Here is a 20,131-nt window from a genome sequence, read left to right as displayed (position 1 = left end):
TCACATATGGATGTCGATTTATCTGTAAAAGTTAAGAATGGAATTTGAGTTCAAAGAGTTGTGAAAATGCTCAAGGTCGTGTACTAATGTATACATTACATTTGTGGAAATATCTAAAAGTCCAGGATTTATATTAAACACTTCTCTTGATTTTTGTAATATCTACCTGTAATTTTTCCATTTGATTAATAGATGTCAGAGGGCTTAAATTTTGAGTGCCTGAATTCACTGAAATTAAAACTTCTTACATCAAATGTAATTGAACTGAATGTAGCCAACAGTGCATGCTTTTATAAATATTGAGTAAAATATATATAAAAACACATATCCATCGACATGCAGATGGCGGCAACACATTAAACCATAAAAGTAGAATTAGTATTCTTTGTTTTCTGAGAAGACAAATTTTTAAAAAGCCAAGGGGTCTTATAACTTTCTAGTCTCCAACGTATTTGCCCTAAAATGGAAGATTGACAGCAGTAGAAGAGGAGATCCTGGGCCAGTGCAGGCTCTGGGAGCAGCAGGGTGAGTGCTGGAAGGAGCTGGCTGAAGGCAGAGCAGGGAGGTGATCAGGGAGGCCAGGGTGGCCTCAGGGTACGCGGCTCAGTGATTGAAAAAAGGTTCACATTTCTTGGAGAGCCCTTGTCTCTGCCCACGGAAAACCCAAACTCCTTCCAACTGGGATGTGCATCTCATGTAAAAGTTGTTACTCCCAGAAAGAAAGCCAGTGGATGTAGAAATTTTTTGTATGCAGAAATTACTTCAAATTTGTTTCTAACCTTATCCTTTTCTTCCCCCGTCTTAATGTGTAGTGACTTTCTGCAGGTGACGCACACATCTTAGGAGAGTGCTGTATTTCAGTTGCTGTTGGCTCTGATGTGACTTTGTAGTGTCCGATGTTCTGGTTCTGAGGTTCTGCGCAGAACGTTGCTCCTCTCTGCTGAGCGTTGCTTGTTGAAGGCCCATGTGGAAATTTCCCTGTAAGCTCGTTGACCACAGCAGTCTTGGTTCAGAAATCTTTGGACCTCCTGAGACTTCACACAGCCTTCTAACCTTTCTAGCGTGACCTTTTCATTTTAGTGTTCCCCATTAATTCAGATGTTTTCCAGAAAGTAAGTAATCTGCTGAATGCAGGGTGGGGGTGCCCTCCGTTGGCTCTGGGGAGAAGCATCGCTGTTTCTCCGGGTGGAGCTTCCCGCCCACCATGGTGTGCTCCAAGACGCAGCAGGGTTCTTTGGCAGAAGTAACCGTCGAAGGCCCGCGTCTCCGTGGCAGGGTGACTGTGGGTGTGTGGCCTCGCGGCCATACCGGCCCCTCCCCATCAATGGCACCACGGAGAGGAGCAGGGGGAGGCCTGGGATCTGTCTCCAGAATCATAACTGTGCTTCCGAGACTGTGTCATCCGTGTGTAAGTAGACATGCAGAGAAAGTGTTGGAGATAAGCAAGAGACGGTGTCTGTCCCTAATGAGCTCAGGTGTGCCCTTGAGAGGGTCAGGTTTCTGTGCGGCTGATCCGGACTCAGCCTGGCTGTGTCAGTGCAGGTGACTGCTGGGCTTTGGCAAGGCTGCACCCACTGTCCGTCTGAATCGGCCCCCTTCCCAGGCTCACGGTGCTAGCTGGGCGCCCAGGCCTGATTTCCCATGAGGACGGAGGCCCTGTGTATGTGTCGGGGAAGGGGGAAGTGGGGGTCCTACTTTAGCCGTATCCAATGCCATGCGGGGTTAGCACTCAGGAAACATGTGCTATATGGGTCAGTGATTGAGTTCAGAAACCTAGAAAATTCAGCATTGCAGGCTTTGGGCATGACCCATCCAGCCTTGAGGCTCTTTCTTTCTCTGAATTTCCTTCCATGGCATCCTCCTCATCCCAGGGGCCCCTGTTCCCGTATGACTGTTGGAAGTTTCACAGCTTCCTCTGCTTCCCCTCCAGGGCCCTGATGTGGCTGGGGCAGCTAGTGACTGTGCAGACCCCACAGCCAGTAGATCGTTGGTGCCAACGCCTTTGGCCTGGGTTACCTGAGTCAAGGACTCCAGTACATGGCTGAGCTCACCCCGAATGCCAGGATCAGAAGGCCTTGGGTTGCAGAAAGGTTGGGGGTTGCATATAGAAGGACAACCTGCAAAGGAGAAGGGGAAATGGCTGTGCTAGATGGCAGCTAGAGGAGTCTGTGCAGAGCCTGTTACCCAGTGCAGACACAGAGCTGGCATGGGGTATGCGGTGACATAGCCGCCATGGAAGTGGGCAAAGTTACAGGCTTCGGACCCACATGGATGGTCTGGTCTAAAACGATCCTCTGTTTCCTTTAATCCTAGCAACTGCTGGCTTACGGGGTGGGGGAGTGAGATCTGTGGTGGCCGCGAGGAGAGACAGGGAGTTTAATTAAACCCCTCTTTCTGGGAGAGGGGAGTAGCCGTTTCTGTAGGACGGTGAGCATCATCATCTCAGGTAGCTCAGGCTGCTGTAATGAAACACCATTGCCTGAGTGGCTTGTTCTATCATAGCGGGGGTGTCATGTTAACTAGAAGTGTGCTTTTCTACTGGGCAGTAAGTAAATTAATGGTACATTTGCCAAGGACAGTGAGGTGTGATTTGATGAATCCAGTGGGGAAAAGGAGAAGGGGCTTGGCTGGGTGGGGACGTGTGTGTGGGAGCAGAATGGAGCAGCCATGCGTGCTGTTGGGATGGAGGGCCTGCGCCCGCATTTCCATGGGATCCGTCGATGTTTGTCGCATTAGACCTGAACCTCTGTCTCTACTTCTAACACCCGTATAGTGAGGAAGCCCCTGATGGGCCTGAGTTGTTACTTCCCATTGCCATCGCTGGGAAGTGCCCCGGAGGCCTCTCCTGGCTGGTGACGGCCCCAGGCCTGGACACTGGGTTCGTCCTGAGCTCTGGGAGGGGCTTGGGCTCCATGCGCAGCAGGCACCTGCGCATCCCTTTGGACGTGAGATGTTGGCGCTCGGCTTGGAGGCCAGCGCGATCTGGGTGTGGTCAGGATCCAGCTCATCCTTTGGAGAGAGAGCACCTGCCCGGGGGCCCCTCTGAGGTGCATAGTCGTGCAGTGCCCTCACAGGATGCCCTGTCCTTCGAGAACTTCCCGCCATTCCCCTGGACCCTCAGGTAAGGGAGTCAAGTGTGGTGTGTGTGTCATGGGCGGGGTTGCTGAGGACACCACGCGCCGACTTGTGTGAAGACCCGAGGCACTGCGTGAGCTCGTTCCCAGGGGGCCGTTGGCATCTGGGGGCCTGTGGGTGTCTTTCCACTGGCAGGAAATAATGGGTGTCCCATGTTACCTTTTGTGTCTTTTTTTTTTTTTTTTTTTTTTTTTGTCAAAAAGCCCTAATGCCAACGTCACTGTCCCGCTATTGGAACCACCCACCTCAGGCTCACTGGTCCTCTTGTTTCTGGGCTCCTGCAGTGTTGTGTTGGGATAACTGTGTTAACTTCGTTTGAATTTTCTTCCTATTCTTTTGGAATAAGTGTTGATAGTTTGTGCTGCTTGTTCACCCCAGAGGCGAGGATGTCCTTTAGGCCTGGAGGAGCACAGCCCCTGCAGGGAGGTGCCGGGCCTCTGCCTCTCATGTCGTCCGCAGCCCTCTCCACACGTCTGCTCTTCGCTCCTCGTGCCCACGGCTGGGGTCATGGGCCGCTCGCTCTGCTGTTTGAGATCCTCGGAAAAGGTGTTTGCACTGAAGGGAGATTGGGGGTGTGCGGCTGATTTTAAATAGGAGGAAATGACGGTAACAGAATGAGCAATGCCTAGCACTTAGTCTCAGGCTTGAGAAATTGTGTTTTAGAAGCAAGGTATCCCCAACTCCGGTTTTCTTCAAATTAAATCTTTTAAAGAGTCCACAAATATAAATAGTTAAAGCCTAAAACTATGCAAGAGAGGGCCTAGAGCCCAAGCCACTGCCAACTCTGACTCCAAGACACCTCAGAAACTTGGTCCTCCTCCTCAGAGAACCCCCCTTCTGCTCCTCCCTCCACACTGCTCCCTCCACACTCCTCTTCCGCCCCCTCCCCTTCCGCCCCTTCCACTTCTTCCTTCCCCTTTCCTTCTTCCTTCCTCCCCTTCCACTTCTTCCTTCCCCTTGCCTTCTTCCTTCCTCCCCTTCCTCCTCCCTCTTCTTCCTCTTCCCTTCTCTTCCTCTTCCCTTCGTCTTCTTCCCTTCTCTTCGTCTTCTTCCCCCTCCTCTTCCCCCTCTTCCCCCTCCCTCCTCTTCCTTCTCTTCCCCCTCCCTCCTCTTCCCCCTCTTCCCCCTCCCTCCTCTTCCCCCTCTTCCCCCTCCCTCCTCTTCCCCCTCTTCCCCCTCCCTCCTCTTCCCCCTCTTCCCCCTCCCTCCTCTTCCCCCTCTTCCCCCTCCCTCCTCTTCCTCCTCTTCCCCCTCCCTCCTCTTCCTCCTCTTCCCCCTCCCTCGTCTTCCTCCTCTTCCCCCTCCCTCCTCTTCCTCCTCTTCCCCCTCCCTCCTCTTCCTCCTCTTCCCCCTCCCTCCTCTTCCTCCTCTTCCCCCTCCCTGTCCTTGGGCAACCTCCATGGAACTCTGGTTGAAAGTCACTGGGTCTGTGGGGCCGCCCATTTGATAGACAAGCACGCTGAGGATCAGACACAAGTGACTGACTCAGAACAGCACAGAGGCTGACCCAGCTTGCATGCAGTCTCCTGCCTCCCGTAACACCGGGTTGTCCCTAATGGAAGAGAATCAGTGATGCTGCTTCACTGATCTCCAGGGAAAACAGGTTGATAACAGGTTATAAACATGAGAATGTTTTGGAAAAGCCATCGTTCACTTGTCAGCTCCATCTCTCCTGCCCGGAAGATGTAGGGAGAACCTGCCTTCAGCCCACCCTCATCCCATAATAGGACAGAGGACAAAGGGGCAGAGACCCAAGTCCTGTCAGTGCCCTCAGGAAACCCCCTGTTTCCTCCTCTCGGTGGAAGTGGAAACCATCACGCTGGACTAGATTTTCCCGGGAAGCCCCTCCACCCCGAAAGCAAGGAATCTGGTTTGAGCACACACCATTCTTGGTGTCTTCACTTTCTGCAGCTGAACCCTGCATACGTGGCCCATTAATCTTGCTAGTCCAGTGTTACTGGGTCCTGGCAGTTTCTGTGGACTGATGGCAGGTGTTTACCATTGTGTTTAAAGAGGAGAATAGAACTTTATTGTGTCAAAATCAGATGATAACGATTGCCATGTGTTTCCTTGGGTTGGTTGGGGTGGGTGGTGGTCAACGCTTTTCCTGAGGGCTAAGTTCTTGTTTGAGACTGTCTCACTTTGTCGCCCAAGCTGGAGTGCAGTGGTGCGATCTTGGCTCACTGCAACCTCCGCCTCCTGAGTTCAAGCTGTTCTCCCTGCCTCAGCCTCCCAAGTAGCTGGGATTATAGGTGTGTGCCACCACACTTGGCTAATTACAAAAGTGTTTAATACAGGCTGGGTTTTGCCATATTGTCCAGGGTGGTCTCAAACTCCTTGCCTCAAGTGATCAGCCCACCTTGGCCTCCTAAAATGCTGGGATTACAGGCTTGAGCCACTGTGCCCGGCCTGATCCTGACGTCTTTTAAAGCTGCCTTCATGTACCAAAAGCCAGTCTATATTTGAAAATCAGTCTTGAAGAGCCTAGGAGGAGAGGGATAAGCTTCAGCTAGGTAAATAACTACTCATATGTTAAAAATATGGGCCAAAATCTACCCCAAAATTTTAACCCTTCTGCTTTGTGTTTTATATCCGTTTATGGTTATTCTTTCAGTATTAAGATTTTAAAAGATTCTTTTGATAATTATGGACAAATTACTATTAAAACTCAGCTGTATTTGTAACACTTCAAAGAACTAATTGGATGACATTATTTTTCCTGGAGACATTTTGGATTATGACATAATTAGTGTTTATCTCTTTGCCAGAAATCTTTTTTTTTCTTTTCCAGAACAGAAACCTGAAAAGAAAATTCCTTTGCATTAAGTGCTATTTCACTGTGTGACAATCAATTTTTGAAGGTGAGAACAAGATCTTCGTGTATTTTTGGGAGAATTCTTGCTTAATAGTGAAAATGCTAAGTGTTAAAATTATGGAACAATTTGTTTCTTTGAAAATTACTATTTGCCTGCCCACCAGGTGGGAGCTGATGAGAACGTGGATGTAAAAATTAAATTGTATTTAGCTTGTATAAAAGAAGTTTTTAAAAAAGCTTTTTTGTTTGTTTGTTGTGTGCTACAGAAGTGGCTTCATTGTGGAAATGAGGTTATTGCAGGCACCTAGAATTTTATCTCCTTCACTTCTACAATGGGAAGAAATTCTCCGACAAGCACAGGAATCTGACTTTCTGATATTGAGACTCCTAGGCATCACGCCCTGTGGAAGGGTTGGTGATTACATGAGCGTTGGCGTTGGCGTTGATGTGGGCACCCTCCAAGCCGGACGCAGGGAGCAGGGAAGGGCAGAACAGGCCCCTCAGGAGCCATGAGAAAATCAAGTGTTGGCAGCAGTGGTGAGGGTTGATGTCAGGGGCCAGGAGGAGGTGGCAAAGGGAGCATGTGCCTCAAGGCAGCCCTGGAACCCGCAGTCCCTGCAGTGAGGTCTGGTCTGCAGGGGATGTGGACGGCCACGTGGCGAGGCCCACAGACAGGCTGGACTTGGCTGCGTCAGAACTCTGGTGGACGTTGCAAACGGCCCCACAGGGTTGCAGTGCACATTCCTCGGACAGAGAGAAGACGCTTGGAACTGTTCTCGGCACGAAGCCAGCGCCCTGTGAACAGTGGCTCCTGCTGTCGTGACTGAGTGCCGTCCAACTGGGGGCAGTTGCTCTGCTCAGTTCACTTAATTGGGCCAGGAATGGGGTTGCCCTGCCTTCTACAAGCTTGACGCATTGAACGAGGACTCAGTTGATAAAGTACTCTGTAAATATGCTCTCCCGGCTAGAGTGAGCAAAGCCCAGGGAGTGAGTGGTTCTTCAGTATTAGCCAGGTGTTTGTGGTGGGGCCAGCTGTGCGGCTGCTAGAGCGAATGTGACCAGCAAGCCTCTGTCCCCCCGGAGGTGGCCAGCGTTCCTGTTACACGTGCCGTAGGCAGAAGGTGGGCACTGCTGGGAAACTTCCTCATGTTGCTGTTTCCTGATTGGAAATTCAAGGTTTCTGAGCATCCTACATCGAATTTGTACATTGCTGAGACTGTACACCTTTCAACACTTGTTTTTTCCTGCTTTTCGGATCCATACAACCTGGCATTTGGCCGTGGCTTCCAGGACAGGCTGGATGCAGAGTGAAGTCCTCTCCTCACTGTCAATCTTTGCACATGTCTTTTTGTATAAACTGTATTTATTGAGAGTCTCAATTAGGTTTTTACTTAACTTTAAATGACTTTTCAAATTGCCATGTACATAACTCTCCCAGTTACAATCGTGAGTTAACGTGGGTTTTTGGTTTTACTTTGATGAACTTTTAACATTTGCATGCTAAATGTGGGGGTGGAGGTCATTTATCTGCTTTTCATTTCCTTCTTGGTTATACTTAGTGACTTTCAGGTAAGGTGTGGAAAGCCTGGTACAGGGTGAATTGCAGGCTGCAGTGTGGCGCGGTGGAGGAGAGGCGGGGCTGCAGTGTGCACAGTGGATGAGAGTAAAGAGATTTCCATCCTCGAGGGAAACACACAAGAAACAATTTAAAAAACTGATCGTCTAGCTTGCATGAGGTCCAACAAATTCAGTTTGCAAAGTTTAACTTCCAAGTTAACTTAGTAACTTTTCCCCTAAGTCATTAATTTAGTAGCTTATGTTTAAACATATTTTTCACCTAAAGCAAGTCATAAATTCTAAAATGAATGACTAAACATGTAATAATATAGGCATACAGCACCTGAAGGGAAAACTGCCAGTATGCTAAAATATTGGATACAGATGCTTAAAAAATATAATGTAGCATTCTTACAATGCATGTGCTTTTAGCATGTAACTTGGTGAGTAGTTTTGAGCTATATTTGTAGGAGTGTGTATCTTGAATACTTTAGGACACCACTGCAGATGTGTGCGTGAGAGGTATAAATACTGAATGTTCTTTTCCCTTCCCTTAAATGAAAAACATTAGCTCCCTTCATTGTTATTTTTATTTCTTGAAGTGGACTCTCGCTCTTGTTGCCCATGCTGGAGTGCAGTGGCGCAATCTCGGCCCACTGCAACTTCCGCCTCCTGGGTTGAAATGATTCTCCTGCCTCAGCCTCCCCTGTAGCTGGGATTGCAGGCACCCAACACCATGCCCCGCTAATTTTTGTATTTTTATTAGAGATGGGGTTTTCCCATATTGGCCAGGCTGGTCTCAAACTCCTGACCTGAGGTGATCTGCCCACCTTGACCTCCCAAAGTGCTGGGATTACAGGCGTGAGCCACCTCGCCCGGCCAGCTCCCTTCTATAATGATTTATACAGTTGTTCTTGCTTTTTGTTTTTTTGAGACGGTGTCTTACTCTGTCACCCAAGCTGCAGTGCAGTGATGCAAATCTTGGCTGACTGCAGCCTTCACCTCCTGGGCTCAGGTGATCCTCCCACCTCAGCTTCCTGAGTAGCTGGGACTAGACACATGTCACCACGCCCAGCTATTTTTTTTTTTGGATATTTTTAATAGAGACAAGGTTTTGCCATGTTTTCCAGGCTGGTCTCGAGCTCCTGGGCTCAAGCAATCTCCTGGCCTCAACCTCCAAAACTGCTGGGATTACAGGCGTGAGCACCACATCTGGCCCATTTTTTTTCCTTCCAGGATTAGGAGTCGACTTTCAGAAAACCCTTCAACTTTGCCAGCTTAATTTTCCATAAAAATATTCCTCTAGGATAAAAGCAAGACACAAACAAAGAAGTATGTGTGGACTGCGGTTAAAAATTTTCAACACAACATAGCTTAGGAAGGTTGACATTGACAAAGAGCATGAGGCCCGTTCAGTGCCTTCTAGGCAGTGGGAATGGCGGTCTGTGGGCGACCCTAACGTGTGTGGCGTCCTGAGACGTGATCGTGGTGGTCACGCTTTTACAGAGGGCTTCCTGGGAGTACCAGAGGCTGTTCTTCTGCAGTCGGCCAGCCAGGCAGCAGCTGCCAGAGAAGGAACAAGCAGTAAAAGACAGATGTACACGGTGTTATTGTGGCTGAGACGTTAAAACCAGGCTCACTTTGTTCTTACCGTTTTAAAAAACTTATAATGAAGTCCTTAAATATGTTCAGGATTTCAAAGCAGTTGTGGGTGTGTCTGTGTCTCTAGCTCGTGTTTGGGTGCTTCCTGCAAAGAGAGCTCAGAGACGCCACCTTTCCTTCATGAGGTGACAGGGCCTGGAGAGGTGTGAACCGCATGGTGGGGGGATGACTGACCTGGGGTGAGTCTGGGTCAGCGTGGGGATCCACCCCCACTCCGCGTTCCTGTAGGCAATCCACAGTTCTAAGTCTTTATGATAGGGGTAAAATGAACCTGGAAGAGGGGTTATTTTTTAAGAAGTAAGTGCCATGTTCTTTTTTCCTCATACTTTTCCGTGTTTAAGCAGCATTGAAGGATAAGACACTAGTAGCATGTTGTTTTGGAAGCAATGTTGTTGGTTATATTTCGTTGAATCTGACCCTAAGGTTGCCTGGTAACAGAAGTTTTCCTTTAACAACATGGGACTCTGTTGAATCTGTTGCCCCATTGGCTGAGCCGCCTGAAATCAGTGCAGTAGCAGCTGAAGAGGCCTCTTCCCCTTGGAGGAAGCCGCTGGATTGGCAGGAGGCACCGCGCTTGACTGAGGCAGGTTTGCAGGGACCCCACGCGGCACCTGCAGCTCTCTCCTGCCCCCTGCTGGTTGGCCAAGCAGCCTCGCGACAGTGTGCTCATTGTGAATGTTCACTGGGGCAGGCCAAGGCTTTTGTTCCAGAAACACTGACTTCAGAAACGGCCGGCCGTGTGTGTTGAGCCTGGCAAGAAAGACTTATGTGTGTCTTAAACCTCTTGAAGAACGCAAGTTGATGTCTCAAATGCATCTCGAAGGCTAATGACTTTGCTGTGGTCAAATACCGGGTCAATTTAGATATCCCTGATCTCTGCAGAGGTTTGATCAGGTAGCCCAGGAGCAGTTAAACACAAACGCTGACTGGAAACCCTGGCACAGAGAGGCACTGGAAACAGCAAGCTGCTATTAACATCATAGTGAGACGCAGTCGCCTGATCTCTTAGGGGTGTCAGCTTCTTTTGCTTCTAGACGTTCATCTGCGTTACAATACAGTTTTGTTCAGTTTATCCCCATTACTCCGCTGTCTTCGCTGTTAAAGTCTCAGCCAGCACTTAGCTCTGACACTGCAGGAATTTGACTGTGCGGCTGACCAGGCCTACCTGGCTTGGCTGTAAAGCAGGCGAGAGCTTTCCGGAAGGCAGTGACGAGAACCCGAGACAGAAAAGAGCGTTGCTGGTCGACATACGGCAGTGCACCTGCAGCAGAGCATGTACGTGCGCGTTCAGGCTAAACAAGTGTAGAAGAGAAGAAAACCACCTATGATTAGTCACTTAAAATGCCACACACCCAACCTTGAGAGCCTAGTACATACAGTAGTAGGGGGCTTGGAGATGGCAGGTGTGCTGAAGTCTGATTTTCTCACTTAGCTTTTCCAGCAGCGTTTTTCTCATCTCTAAGCTGGGGCTAACAACTGCCCCACATAGATTTGTGAATGGAACCGTGCATGTAAAGTGGGGTAGCCCCCAGGATCTAGGAAGTACTCGTGGTCAGTGTCGGTGGTCATGCATGCTGTACGGGTCCCCCAGGAGGACCATTGCTACAGATAACTCCCTCCGTTCAATGTCACTGAATGTAAAAGGTGGGAGTTTCGTTTCTGATGTGTCTGGTTTGCTGCAGGCTGCGCTGCACCCCGTGGTTCCTGAGCCCTGGGCTGAAGTACGCCCTGCTGCATCGCCTGTGCCGCTTTTGCTGTGCAAGGAGAGCTCCTGCCCTGGGAAACTTCCTCGCGCCTGACGAGAACCACAGTCTGCAGCAAGACCTGTCCGAAGCGTGCGCAGCGATTTTGTGGGGTTTGTCGGCCCTTCTCTCAGGTGTCCTGTGTCTCATGGATCAGCCGACAAGCCCTGTCAGATGCCTCTCTCCTTTCTGGAGGAGCACTCTCCAAAACGCTGCCTGCCACCTGGATCTCCTGGTGCAGAGTGAGGCCACATCTGCAGACCTTACCGCATAGAGTCCCCAGGCATTCGGCAAGAAGGGGAGTGGGCTGCATGTGAGTTCCCCCTGAGGAAGCCGGCTCTGCTCCCTACTCTGCTTTTGGGGTGCCGGATGTTCAGATCTGCTGTGTCTATCGGGGGCCATGGCGGGGTGGTGGGAGTGGGGGCCGGTAGCAGCGCGGATGGATCCAGGGAAGGACTTAGTTGAATGCCAGCTGTCCACATACTTTTTGCAGGTCTTGGACAAGCTCCCTAGTTTCTCTGGGCTTCGATTTGATTGTAAGACTAGGACGCCGCCCGAGTCTGAAGATGTCGGTGTGTGCGGGAATGCCTGGCGCAGTCACAATGGGTTTTCCGTCAGCCTCCTTGCCCATCCCTGGGTCAATCAGAATCCATGCGTGCCACAAGTAAATTCCAGTCTGTCCGAAAAACCAGTTGACCCTGAGTTTTACGGTCAAGCATCGTGAGTGTCCTTGCCAGGAAATGCCACTAGATGTCTTGGGCCTTCTCCTCTATGTCCACAGCAATCCCCGGGACAGGCTGGTTCAGGACGTGGGAGGTGGCAGTCGGTGTTGTACCTAGGACAGGCTGAAGTCAAAGGCTCATTTATTCTGTGAGGGGTGATCAGGATGACACATCAAGAGGAGTCCCGTGGCTGACCCTGGAGGTGGACGGTCGGGTCGGATTGGCCGTTCTCCAGCAGGTATTTCGAGTGATGCCTTCCCTGGGTCACGCAGCCCTGATCTGTAGCGCACAACTTCCCAGCTCCAGCCAGTCTGGTCTTGCCGTCTCCTTCCAAGAAGGTAGGTGTGGCGCAGTTGCCTTTAAGCGTCTCCTTCTGGACACCGCAGGGCGACAGCAAGCAAGCACGGGCGGCGTTTTCCTTACCTTGACCAAAATACGCGGGGCCAACTTTGAACGATCCCATTCAGCATCACACGTGTGCATCGGCCACTCACCTGTCCATCTGCCACAGACAGGCTTGGACAGCACCATTGAGTGGCCTTTACGGCAAAGAGCCTAAAGGGCTCACAAGAAAACCGGAACCAGCGCAATGGTAACAGCTCAGCAATACCTGTCATTGATCAAGGGCTGTTCTGGGCCGGACGCGGTGTTAAGTGACCCAGTTCGGTTAGCACTCTTAGAATTAACGCTCTTTTGCCTATCAGGAAATCGAGGATGGAGGGCATTAACGCCAGGGAGCAGGGAGTAAGGGGACACACAGAGGGGCTGAGGGGCTGGGTGCTCTGAGCCCACGGATCCGCCCCCAGGCCCCGGCTGCACGGGCACCAGAGTTGCTGCTCTGCAGGGGGGGAGCAGCCTTAGGGAAAAGATGGAGCCTGACGTGGGTAAAATTTGGATATTTTCAGAAGAGACCTTCAGCCTGGAATGAGGGTGTAAGTGACTGAATTGGAGTGATGAGCCAGAAAGCCCGGCTGCAACAGCTCCCCTGTGAGGTGAGGGAGGAAGGTCTTGGGGGCGCCTGGCTGAGCAGAGGCCCTGGGTCGCCAGGAGCCACCGCGGGCTTGGAAAGGGGGAGAAACTCAGCGCCCTGCACTGCAAGGGCACCGAGACGTGGTTGTGGTTCTTCCTGACCGTGACAGGCACAAATGGTGCTGATAGTGGAATGCACGGAGTCTGCCTTCAGAGAACTCCTTGTGTCTTTTAAAACCTGGGCCTCTCATTTAAACTTGGTGGCCTCAGGTGAATGATCAGAAACAGTTTCTGATGAGGTTGCAGAGATTGTGCGTGGCCTCTGATTATGCACAGCCTCTGATTGTGTTGTCTGTGCAGCCTCTGATTTTGTGTGGTCTCTGATTGTGGCCTCTGGCCTCTGTGTGTGGTCTCTGATTGTGTGTGATCTCCGATTGTACTCAGTCTCTGATTGTGGCATCTGATTGTGCGCGGCCTCTGATTGTACACGGCCTCTGTGGGTTGTGTGAGTTTCTCGGGAATAAGTAGATGAGCCTCGTGCTGGGGCAGGTGTGCCTTGTGTTGGGCATGTGGAGGAGGAAGAAGTTTAACCCACTCCCTCTTTGGGAATGGCAGGGCAGTAACAAAGGCGGTTGATTTATACATGGCCATCCTCGTGAGGTGAGGACCTGAAAGGTTTACTGCTTTCCTGGAAAGCTGCTCTGGGCGTCACCATCACTGGTCATGGACAGCAGCTCAGAAGCCCGCTTAAGGTGCAGGGAGGGACTGGAGCTGGTCCTGTCTGTGCCCAGGCTGCTGGTCACACCGACGGCCAGGCGATGGCTGCCTTTGCACGAAGCTGGGGTCAGAGTTAATTTGGGCAGTGTCGGCTTTGATTTAGATCAAGACTGGTCCGTCTTCCTAAAATACTAGCCATGAAAGCTTTCATAGATTGTAGTTCTTTGGGAGGTTTCTATGTGGTTTTTAGACGTTTAAAGCACAGGGCACATGGCCAGTGTTGAATTACATTTTGTTCAGTGTAACTGACAGGACACTGGACCTGAGTCCCAGGCCTGCCACGGGGTTCAGGGAGCTTCAGAGAGGGGGATGTTTATGCTCAAGTTTTCGCAGATGGAATGGGACATGGGCAGAGGGCTGGAATGCTCTAACCTTCAATCTTCAGTCATCGGTATCACCTGTGCACACGCATATCATTTTCAAAGATGGATGAGCTTTTGGGAAATATCTAAAGACTTTTCAAGTTTTGAAGGAAGCCGGGATGACCCTGGAAATGTCAAGTGTCTTGGCTGGTGACCAGGTCTGTCACCACGCACATGGACCCTAACCTCGCACACCTCTGTTCCCGCACAGTGGGTGACCAGGTTTGGAACCTCGAAAACTTCTGATTGGGCACCGCTGGTGACTAGGTCTGTAACCTTGCCTGGCTCTGATTGGACACAGCAGGTGACAAGGTCCCTAACCTCGCACACCTCTGATCATGCACAGCAGATGACCAGGTCTATAACCTCACCCTTCTGTGCACAGCAGGTGAACAGGTCCCTAACCTCAAAAGCTTCTGATTGGGTGTAGCTGGTGACCAGGTCTGTAACGTCGCATGGCTCTGATTGTGTAGAGCTGGTGACAAGGTCGCTAATCACACACACCTCTATTCGTACACAGTGGGTGGCCAGGTCCATCACCTCACACCTCTGATTGTGCATAGCGGGTGACCAGGTCTGGAACCTTACACACCTCTGATCGTGCACAGCAGGTGACCAGGTCCATGACTTCACACCTCCGATCATGCACAGCTGGCGGGTACAGGACCCACTTCAGTGAGGGGCTGACTTCCCAGGTGTGAAGGGGGAATGTTGTGTGGCTCACTAAACCCCTCCATGCTTTGGGGGCTCCAGGCTGTGGCCGGCAAGTAGGATGTTGTCCCAGGAGGCTGCTGTGTGTGGGGGCGGGAGGAGGCAGCTGCAGGGTGGTGAGGGCGTGTGTATTACTGGGAGTGGTCTGATCCATGCCTTCTGCACGTGAGTTCTGGCGATTCTCTTCTGGTATGTTGGTGGATCATTCAGCACCCCCATCATATTTGAGATGAACTGTGCTCTGTGAGTGGCCCTGCCCTGGGTCATGACCACACGCTGGACTTGAGCTGTGGGAGCCACATGGACAGTTGGAGGCCTCAGACCCCAGGGCTACACACACCGAGATTTCCCGGCTGCGTCTCCCCAGCACTCGTGCTGATCTCTCTTGCTGCTGCTGTCCCAACCCCTGACATGGCACAGCTTCCCTCTCAGAAGATGTCATGGAGCTTGTCTGCTGTTCGTAAATCTTACGCACATTTGGAGGCGTTAGCTTCATGCAGAAGTGCTGCAAGCAGGAGATAATGGAGTCTCGGTTCCAACTGGTGGTCTCCAGGAGTCTCTCTCCACCTGCAACCTAGCAAGTGAAGGTTACCTGAATGTGTTGTCCGAAGGTAACAAGCATGGGAAACATGTCAATGCCATGCAGTGCGAGGTGGTTCTGGGAATACCAGTACACTCTCGTGCTGCCAAATGTCATGTCGTGTGGATGTCACAGGATCCTTTTCTTTGTCACTTGTGTTGCTAATCCCCTGGATTTCTCAAATCTCTGGATTTCTCAGGTTCTTTACTTCTCCAGGAAAAAAACCTGCCCCATTGTCCTGTTACCTCTGAAAGGGGGATTTTACAGCAGGAGGTGATGCAGCAGCCGTCAGTATAGGCACATGCTGCAGGATCCTACTAGTCTCAGGTGCACCCAGAGGGAATATAGCTGGGCAGGTGGTCCCCATCTCCTGTGTCGTCAGGGGCACCCACAGGAGGCACAGCAGGGCAGATGGCTCCATCTCCACTGGTGCCAGGTGCACACAGGAATCACAGTTGGGCAGGTTGTTTATTGCCAGGAAGTACAGCTGGGGTTCAGCCCAGAGCCTCAGGCAGGGGGTTAATAGATTGGAAAGGTTGAGAACCTTGGCTTGATCACTGAGACACAAATTGTGGCAGTAGAAGGTGGACGTTCCCCCCACCGTTCCTCAAAAGTTTTGCTTTCTCCTGTTTCCCTGAACAGCGTCTTTTTAACTCCTAAGATAGCTCCTGCATATATATCTGTATATCCTTGTAGAGGGACTAGAGACACTGCTGGAAAGTTAGTAACTCTGTATTGATGAGGTGCCAGTTATCAGTCTGTTGCCTTAAAACATCAGCGGTTGAAATTGCTCCTCCGAACATGACTGGACGTGTTGCCGTTCTCTGTACAGTTTTCTTTTGGGGAGGTGTGCACGGTTCCGGGAAGGGTGCTGGGCTGCAGTAATGTGGGTGTGGACACAGGTCCCAGGAGAACAGTATCCCTCGGAGGGCAGGGTGGGAATCCCGGGGGTTCACGGCAGTTTTGCTAAATGAATGAATGAATGAATGAACCTAGCACTGAGAGTCACATGAGCTCATACAGAAAAGGCTTTGAGTGTTGAGAAATGGAGATTGAAGAGCTCACCTGTTCTCTTTGAGTCCAATTTGGGGTCAGTGCCGCTTGGAGCTGAGGGTTTGACATGCAATAAAAGCTGTGATGTAGCCATAAAGTGTGATGTTCTAGTGATTTGGTTTATGCAGCTGTTGCCTTCTGTTGAGGCTGAAAAGAACCAGATTAGTGGTCACTTGTTACTCAGGCCTTGTGCTTTCCTAGGAAAAAGGAAGGGGCACTAAATTTTTAGTGATAAAGTGACACAACATGGGAACACAGGAAGCGTCTCATCTTTTTACTTGTGACTTGGTCACGGAGCCCGTGGGTACTTCTCAACATGGTCACCCTGCAGCTTCTGAGTCCCGTCCTCACTCTCCCAGGCTAATGTGGCCATGCCAGGGATCCTACTCACAGGTCTGATGGCAACATTGCATGCTGGCTTTGTCCCCCAGGACTTGCAGGTGGTTCGTGCCTGGAATAGTTCCGTGGTAGCCAGGGTATCAGCGGGTGGCCGGCCTCAGCTTCCAGCATGGCCTTTATTCTCCATGGGGCGTTGGAACTGATTTTTGCGCAATCGTGATTTGACAGTGATTGATATGCTGTGGGTCTCCGGCCCAAGGAGATGGGGATAAATATTCTTTGCTGCTCTTTCATGCTCTGGGTGGCAGGGAGTTGGATTGAAGACTGCAAGTGACACCTGCACGTGTCGTGAGATGAAGAGAGAGTATTTCCATGAAATCCTCTGTTTACAGAATTAGATCAGTTGTATTTCTAACCCACAAGTTGAAAGCAGTTGATTTTAAGTGTGACGAGGAAGCTGGAATTTAATTTCTGAGTACAATAATTACTGTGGAAATGAGTCTTTGGACTTGGAATTGAAATGAACGGTTGTAAATTTAGGGTAAGTCACAGTAACGTGTTTAGACAAAACATCTGATGTAGGTGGCAGAGTTTTTCAGGTATGTATAGAAACGTGATGAAAACGGTAGGGGATAAAGGAGGATTGTCCTGTCCTGAAAGATTTAAAAAGTGGATTATAAATGCGGACCTCGGTGTTCGTATAGAGGCCATCAAACTTAACTCGGTAGTTCGCACAGCAGAATGGTAAAAGCCGAAGGAATGTTTTTGGATGTTCTTCAAATGACTCCTTCCTCTCAGTGTGGAAGCTGTGGTTAGTGTCCACCGGTTCTGGGTCTGCCAGCGATGTCTCCTGGGTGGTCAGGTGGCGCTCTCAGAGAAAGACGCAAAGAACGCCTCCATGGTTTTCTGCCAACTATAAGATAATCTTTGTAGCCCTTGGTTCCATTTGTTTCTCCCTTGCAGTTGTATTTTGTTTTTTAAATTTATGTATAGTAGCACTGCCACTCTTTTGTGGGCAGTTCTGTTAGTTTCCTAGTGCTTACGTCCATCCACTTCGTTGAAGTGTCTGTCTGACCTTTGCCAATTTTTTTTTAATTGGAATGTTTATTGTCCTCTGTTTCTTTCCCTTTCATGTAACTTTTAGCTTGTCTTATCTACAGAAAGTCCTGGCGGGATTTATGTTGGAATTGTAAGTCTGCAGGTCAGTGTCCTGCTGGGATTTATGCAGGAATTATGTTAAGTCTATTGGTCAATGTGGAGAGAATTGGCGTCTTGACCCTGTTGCCGATTCTCCTTGGACTTGTGGCTCAGCTGATGTAGCTCTTTTCTTTCTTCAGCGTTTTGTAATTTTCTTCATACACATCCTCTGTGTGCTTTGTTAGATTTATACCTACGTGATTTTTATATAGCTACTGTGAGTGTGTGGTTTTTAAAATTTAGGTCCCAAATACTGATTTGCCCCTATGTAGAGTAAGATTTGATTGTGTGCTGTGACTTGGCTAAACTCAGTTATTGGATCTAGGACTGACTGTTGTAGATTCCTTGGGAATTTTTATACGTAGGCTTTTGGTGTGACTAGAGTTTTCTCCTTTCTGTTTTCAGTTTCTTTTATTTGTGCTCATTGTGATATGTTTTTACTGGCTTTGAGTTGAAGATGGCAGCTTAGATTATGGACCTGAGACCTTACTTTTTTCAAATATGAGCCTTTCGTGCCATAAGCTTAGTTCCCATCATGATTTTGGCTGCAATTCATAAATTTTAATTTTTGTTTCAGTTCAGTTGACAATTCTTTTCCTTTGAACACTCATTGTGGTTTTATTTAGTTCACTCAAATCTCATTTTAGCAAAAGATAAAAATTCATGCAGGTTTAGTTCCTGCGTGTGCCTCATAATATCTTCACATTCTATGCCTTGACCAGTAAATAATTGAGCTTATCAGGGAGATGGTTGCATGGTATATTGGTGTTGTAAAAATTATGTGGGAATTTGAATGTTTCTGAGACAGGCTCTCTATCGCCCAGGCTGGAGTATAGTGGTAGAATCAGAGCTCAGTGCAACCTCGAACTCCCAGGCTCAAACAATCCTCCCACCTCAGCCTCCTGAGTCGCTGAGACTACAGGTGCATGCTGTCACACCCAGTTAATTAATTTTGTTTTTTGTAGAAATGGAGTTTCACTCTGTTCCCCAGGCTGGTCTTAAACTCCTGGCCTCAAGTGGTCCTCCCACCTCCACCTCCCAAAGTGCTGGGATTACAGGCGTGAGCCAGCGTACCTGGCTGGGAATTGAAGTGCCACAAGGGTACAGAGGTTTTATGTTTTGTGTTCTGATATTGCCACATACCTGACAGTGCCTGGCCCGCAGTCGGTGCGTAACGCATATTGCTGAGTGAAAGGATACTGCGGTGCCTATGTATTGAATTAAATTTAATTTCACTCACTCGTGTTTCTCTTTGTCAGTCCTTTTGCCTCTCTGGACTGCTTTGTTCTACAAGTTACCTTGTAATAGGATCACGTTCTTCAAGTAGTTTTGCACTTTGATTATTGACCTTTTTTTTTCATTTTAAATGAAAGAAGTCCCCCTCCCCCCATTCTCTCTAAGATATTCTCATCTTCCCTCGGTCATTGGGATGTATGATACCAACACATGTCTCTTCATAAACATGTTATAATAAAAATCCTTGAATACGCACGTGCTTACATAGACAGGCGTTTCTTTTATTAAGAGTTGGTGTTGCAAAGCAGAGATCTTGACAAGTTCTACTTCTTGTAATGTATCAGTGAGTATAGGATTGCATACATTCTACTTTATTTGCCTTCTAAATAAAGAATATTCTTAATCATTGCCACTTAATAAACGTTGGGCCAGATCTTTTAGAAAAGATGTTTCCACAAATCAAAGTTTGTACTATCAGCATTGTTATTTAAATAGCTAGTGAAACCATCAAAATCTTATCACATTTACATGTTGCACTAGGAATCATCTCTGCTTTCCTCCCTGCAACTCGGTATTTTTGACGCGATCTGAGTTAGTGCACAGGAAGCCTCAGTGTTTCCTGGAGGGATGCCCGCAGCTCACTGGCCTCAGAGAAAGTCGTAAGGTGTGCACGAACTTCTCTGGAATAACTTAAGCTTATTACATACATCTTCTGGTAGGTCGTTTGTCCCCTCCACTCTCCAAAAGAAAACCTCAGACGTCTTAAATTAACCGCAAGTCTTTTCGGGACTGAGCCATTATTTCAGAAAGCAAGATTGTCAGAGAAAAAATATAGCTTTAAGGATGATAGAAAGATCTTAGCATCTTCTGAAGCCTGAAACCTGTGGCAGGAGACAGCGCAATCATTCCTGTCCTGAAGGTACCTGGCCTGTCCCGTTTTGTTTTCCTTTGCTTACCCAGATGTGGTGATTTAAGAAAATCACTGGAGTCATTGAATTAAGCATCCCTTTATTTGTAGCTTTTAAAAGATTTTAAGTTAAAATATAACTTTGTAAATCTTTTATGCAGCACACATTTGGCGATGTTATGTCCGTGTTCTGTGTGCGCTTTCTCTGTTTTGTGTAGGATTTCTGTTTTATGTACTCTGCGTTGCATGGCACACAGTAGGTATTAAATATTTGGGGGATGAATGAATGAACTGGGAAACAAAGTTCAGGATAATTTCTACGGCATTTGGAGATTCTCACGTACAGCCTAGGCACATACAGTGTTAG

The 20,131-nt window shown here is 49.0% G+C and overlaps 1 protein-coding gene across 7 annotated transcripts in view; it reads left to right on the top strand.

Moving 5' to 3' along the window:
- Nucleotides 1–20,131, top strand: part of LOC139361133 (disco-interacting protein 2 homolog C-like) — a 173,988-nt gene that overhangs the window by 112,177 nt on the left and 41,680 nt on the right. For 6 of the 7 annotated variants that reach the window (XM_071089629.1, XM_071089630.1, XM_071089626.1 and 3 more), the window contains 2 exons: nt 5,927–5,996; nt 6,217–7,071. The gene's annotated coding sequence lies outside the window, so the exon portion shown is untranslated. Of the gene's footprint in view, nt 1–5,926; nt 5,997–6,216; nt 7,072–11,055; nt 11,225–20,131 lie in introns of those variants that run through there. The other variant, XM_071089628.1, reaches the window with a different exon arrangement.

This window comes from Macaca nemestrina (genome assembly GCF_043159975.1).
Source record: "Macaca nemestrina isolate mMacNem1 chromosome 11 unlocalized genomic scaffold, mMacNem.hap1 SUPER_11_unloc_1, whole genome shotgun sequence".
Taxonomy (NCBI): domain Eukaryota; kingdom Metazoa; phylum Chordata; class Mammalia; order Primates; family Cercopithecidae; genus Macaca; species Macaca nemestrina.
Note: the sequence above shows the minus strand (reverse complement) of the source record. Positions and strands in the feature narration are given on the sequence as shown.